Source organism: Pinus tabuliformis, chromosome 2_1 (genome assembly GCF_031772625.1).
Source record: "Pinus tabuliformis cultivar Carrire ecotype Pingquan chromosome 2_1, CPIR1, whole genome shotgun sequence".
Taxonomy (NCBI): Eukaryota; Viridiplantae; Streptophyta; class Pinopsida; order Pinales; family Pinaceae; genus Pinus; species Pinus tabuliformis.
In genome coordinates this window covers 340,942,494-340,948,399 of record NC_142299.1, presented here as the reverse complement: position 1 = coordinate 340,948,399, position 5,906 = coordinate 340,942,494, and the positions used below count along the sequence as shown (strand labels likewise).

General features: G+C 35.9%; 1 pseudogene; it reads left to right on the top strand.

The window, feature by feature from the left end:
* The first annotated feature begins 2,709 nt into the window (after nucleotides 1-2,709).
* LOC149200244 (phytochrome pseudogene) lies at nucleotides 2,710-4,803 on the top strand (annotated as a pseudogene).
* Nucleotides 4,804-5,906: the final 1,103 nt, after the last annotated feature.

Sequence of the window (5,906 nt, the reverse complement as noted above, 5' to 3'; positions counted from 1 at the left end):
GTTTAGGTTTTTCCATTGTTTTTAATAATAAATAGGCCTTCGAGCCTCATTGTAATACATTTCAGAAGGCATGTACTTGCCACATCTCTTCTTGAAGATAATCTACGATCACCTAAGCCAGTTTATTTCCACTCTGCATGTAAACACTTTTTGATACTTTTTTATTAATGAATTGAAGTTCTATTTTCGTTGTATCTTTTTATTTATATTTATATATGTATTTCATTTCTTTCCTTCATAAATACAAATAAAAAACCATGGGAATCTATGGTCAAATCATGTTTAATAATGGTTTGCATGGTCAACATGGCTAACTATGGTTAAGAATGGAGAATATGGTCAAACAATGTCAACCTTAGTAAACATCGGCATCATAGTAAAAAAAAATTTACCATATTCATCTATAGGCAACTGTTGAAAACCTTGAAAAATGACTTATACCCATATTCAATCGTATTTTGACCTTAGTTGACCATGTTTGGACAATCTCAACTATGGTCAAACCAACTCATACATGGTCAAACATTGTCAAAATGGTCAACCATGGTCAAAATTTTTCAAGCATGATCAATCATGGTCGTATACATTCAACCATAGAAAACCTTGAATAATATTGGTCAAACCATGTTCTACTATGCTTAAGATGGGAAACTATGGTCAGCCATGGTGAAAATGGTTGAGCATAGTGAACCAAGTTGTTGATGGTCAAACATGGTAAACCATGGCAATCCATTGTCAACGTGGAAAACTACAATCTACCATAGAAAAATATTTTCAACCATGATCAAATTTATCATACATGTTCATCCATGGTTAGCATGGTCAAACCATGGTCAACCTTCATCAGCCATGATCAAACATGGTGAGCCAGGGTCAATGATGATCAACCATAGTCATTCATAATCTATCCACTAGTAGATAATGATGAAATTAATGACTAGGTGACTAAAAACGTTAGAACCGCAATTATTTCAAGTAAATTAATACTAAATTTGACCAATTTTAAGTGACCAAACTAAAAATGACTAACTTAAATGACTAATTTACTCTAGGATTAAAATATATGACTAGATAATAAGTGACAACATTATTTCATGACGCGACTAACCTACAAGCCACCAAATTTCTATCATATCCATGAGGTCAACAACAATTTGTGGTTCAAGATATAGCTAATCTGAAACAAACTTAGCTCAAGAGCCTAGGATTTTTTTCTGCCTCTAATGTTTATAGACAAAGAGATCAATTTCTAAAGCATTTAGGAGCCAAACTATCACCTTTCCCATGTTGACTCCCTCTATTGAACATCATGGAAAATCTCCATAGATTAGTTATCCTTACTAAAACAAACATTTCATTGGAAATGATCATTAATCCTATGACATTACTACGTCACTATACTTTTTGACCACATAAAACTTACTTTGATGTCTACCCTCTTATTTTATGACAACACTACCCTATATTCCATGAGGTTAACACCAATTTGTGATTCAAGATATAACAAAGTTGAACAAACTTAACTCTAGAAGCTATGATATTTTCCACCCCTAATGTTTATGGACAAAGAGATATCAATTTTCTAAAACATGTGAGGGCCAAAGTATTACCTTTCCGAGTTGACTCCCTCTATTAAACACCATAAAATATTTCTATAAATTAATTATCCTTATTAAACCAAAGTTTTAATTGGAAATGATGATTGATCATTACCATGACATTACTACTTTTCTTCACTTTTTAACCACACAAAACTTGTTTTGATATCACCATAATTCACTTTTGATAAATCAACCAAAACCCCCTCAATTGATATTTAGTGACACAAAAACCTAAATTTTTTCATAAATTAATAATTATTTATAATAAAAAATACCTCCCATTAAAAAAAATAATGGAATTTAATTGCCTTAATAAAGAAGAACATTTCATTTAAATTTCATTAAGGTTTCATCGATTTGTTTCTTTCAAATATTAAAATGGTTTATTTTTCTCCATTCAAAATGCTTGTTAGAATATAAAAATTGTTTATTTCCCTCCATTTGAAAGGTTTGTCCATGGGGAAGAAGGAGAAGGAAAGGGCACATTTGGAAGGATGAGGGTCCATGCCACTTTTGGCTTAGCATGCCCGCCAGATTTGAGATCTATTCTCCAGGAGGGGCTCCACAGTCCTTGTGTTCATGTTTGTCTAGCGTTGAAGGGTATATGCAGGGAAGAAGGCCAGCATTGTGAACCCAAAGCCATGCTTTCTTACTCTGCAAGTCTCAGACTGAGGCCAACCCTTGGCACCTTCTCTATCACACATATGGTCGTGTTATCACATATAATGTTTTGTTAAAAATTATTTATATGGGAAAATTTTGTTGGTGTTTAAGGCTACAAGAGCTCCAGGCATTCCTATGTTTGAAATTTTCTTAACAAAAATAAAAAATACAAGGAGTAGGTGGTATACTTGCAGCAGAATGGATAATTTGTAGATGCTTCCTTTTCAGTATCACTTAAAGCTACTGAAGATTCAGATACTGACACAAAGAAAAATGATGATGCAGATGTGGGAGATGCGGGATTGAGACAAGTTCTTAAATTTCTTAAAGTTGGGATTCCTGGCCTAAAATTAAAGGTGTTGAAAGTTGTGACTCCAGAACAGATAACAAGGATTTAGAGATTGTTCCATCAGTTGTAGTTAGTGCATATCTGCAGTAAATACAAATGAGCAAGCTGCTTCAGCCATTTGGGTGCATGGTTGCAGTGAATGAGAAGACTTTTGAAGTGATTTCTTACAATGAAAATCCCCCAGATATGTTTCAAGTGTCAACTCATGCAGTTCCCAACGTGGAGGACCAGCAAATTCTTTGTATTGGTAGTGATTCAAGGACCTTGTTCACTCCTTCGAGCACCATGTCATTGCAGAAGGCTACCAATTTTGAAGAACTCAATCTTCTGAATCCTATTTTGGTCCATTCCAAGAGTTCCGATAAGCCCTTCTATGCTATACTCCATAGAATTGATGTGGCATTGGTGATAGATTTTGAGCCTATTGGGACTTTAGATGTTTCCACCTCTGCAATGAGAACATTACAATCCTATAATCTTGCTACAAAAGGCAATATCACAGTTGCAAATCGATCTCTAGTGGAAATATTGGGCTATTGTGTGACATGATTGTACAAGAGGTGTGTGACCTTATAGGTTATGTCTGTGTTATCACATATAAATTTCATGATGATGATCATGGTGAGGTGATATCTGGTATTAGAAGATATGATTTATAACCTTATTTGGGTCTTCACTACCCTCCAACTGATGTCCTTTAGGTTTCAATATTTTCTTTTAAGAGGAATAGAGTAAGAATGATTTTTTATTTATATGCACAACCTGTAATAGTGATTCACAACAAGAGATTTCCTAGAGACCAAATTTTTTGTTGATCTACATTGATAGCACCTCATGGTTTCCATGCACAATACATGGCAATATGGGTTCTATAGCATCTCTAGTAATGATTGTAGTAATCGATGAGAAGGAATTGGAAAGAGGCAGCAAGGGGCAGATGCAGCAGAAAGGAAGAAGGATTTGGGGACTGGTGGTTTTTCATCACACTAGTCCACGCTATGTTCCATTTCCTTTGAGGTGTGACTATGAGTTCTTAATGCAAGTTTTTGGAATTAAACTAAACAAGGAAGTTGAATTGGCTACTCAGATGAGAGAAAAGCGAATTCTATGCACTCATCATTGCTCTGTGACATGATGCTTCATGATACACCCTTTGGAATTGTCACTCAAAAGCCCAACATCATGGATCTTGTCAGATGCGATGGTGTTGCCCTTTACTATGAAGAAAACTTTTGGCTTCTGGGGGTAACTCCTACTAAGGCTCAGATCCAAGATATTGTTGCATGGTTGTCTGAGCATCACATGGATTCCACAGGTTTGAGCACAGATAGTCTTGTTTATGCAGGCTATCCTGGAGTAGGATCATTAGGGAATGTAGTTTGTGGAATTTCCGTGGTGAGAATTAATTCAAAAGAATTTTTTTTTGGTTCAGATCCCATACTACAAAAGAAATCAAATGGGGAGGTGCCAAACATGACCTGTAGGAGAGAGATGATGGTAATAAAATGCATCCACGATCTTCATTTGATGCATTCCTTGAAATGGTAATAATGAGGAGTTTTCCTTGGGAGGATGTTGAGATGGATGCCATCCATTCATTGCAATTAATATTGCGAGGTTCCTGCAAAGAAACTTATGACAGTGGCAAAAATATCTCGATAAATAGGCAACTCACAGATTTGAAACTTTATGAATTGAATGTAGTGAAAAATGAGATGGTGAGACTTATTGAAACACCAACAACTCCAATCTTGGCAGTCGATACTTATGGAGTAGTAAATGGATGGAATAGAAAAATTGCTGAACTTAGAGGGTTGTCAGTGGAAGAGGTCCTGGGGGAGCCTCTAATCAATCTCGTTGAGGAAACCTTAGCTGAGAACGATGCTCCATTTGACTTTGCAAGGAGTTGAAAAGAAAAATGTTCAAATTGAACTAAAAATATATGGTTCAGAGGAGGAAATAGGACCAATACTTTTACTCGTTAATGCTCACTCGTGTAGCGACCTGAAGGAGAATGTTGTGGGATTGTGCTTTGTTGCCCAAGATTTGACCGGGCAGAAGATTGTTATGGACAATTTCACTCACATTCAAGGTGACTACAAGGAAATAATTCAAAATCCAAGTCCCCTAATTCCTCCCATATTTGGAACAGATGAATATGGATGGTGTTCTGAGTGGACTTCGCCCTAGAGACAAAGAGGCTCTAATTATTACTATTAAAGCTACCAAAGTTTTGGATTGAATTTTTTATGAGAAGAGTTTCAAGGCATAAAATTTGTAGCTCCAGATTTGAAGGGAGTAAATATATCAGTGAGAATGACAGCTAGTTAAATAGGTGGCATAATTTCCCTCATTAAAGGAACCCCTCGCAGCAAACGAAGAAGCATCATTAAGGTACAGAAAATATCATCTACGGTATCAGAGGAATAATTATGTAAGCATTGTGTTTACCTGCTCATAGATGATCTTTTTCTCTATAGAGAAGGATGATAAATTCACATATGAAGAGTCTGATGGACAAAACTAGAATTCATAGTCAAAGGTGCAGTGAAATATGCTTTCCTTTTTGCATGTCGAAGGAGGCTCAATTATTCTTTCATGTTGATAAGGTTGCCCTCATAGCAAGCCAATTTTGTTGACTGAGAACCCATGAAAAAATAGAGGACAGTGACAAACATCGATCATCAAACATCACTAACAGAAATAAAAATATCAGAGAAATAAGAACAGAAGGGATCAAGAAACAGGGCATGGCTAGAAGAAAGCAGCCAACAAAACCAGTCTTCCTCTATTGATTCCTCAACAACCTTTTCTTATGAATAGAGTTCATGTAGATCTGCCAATCGTACTAGTTCCTTCACCATTCCCTCATCTTCATTCACTAAGCAAATTATACATAATGGCAACTTGGATTTTCATAGATGCATCACCAAGCGGAAGACCAAGAACATCTCACAAATGTTGCTCAAAACTTCATTATCCTGCACATTTGGTGACTGTGGGGAAGATCTGATGTTTCCTAAAGCACGACCATCAAAATCCACTCTATGAACCTATAATGAGAGATGTGATATATTTCAAACAATTCAAAAACTAAAACCTAAGCTTCATTCATGCAACTTCATCAAACCTTAGACTTGCAAGGGACAATTTTGCTTTAACAATTGAGAGTGGATCAATGCTTGGAGAGGTTTGTCCTGTTTTGACAACCATAGTTCCAGTTCTTCTGAAAACTATGAAGGAGCTGCATATAGCTTTAACCATACTTGCATGCACTGCAAGCTTTGATGGTC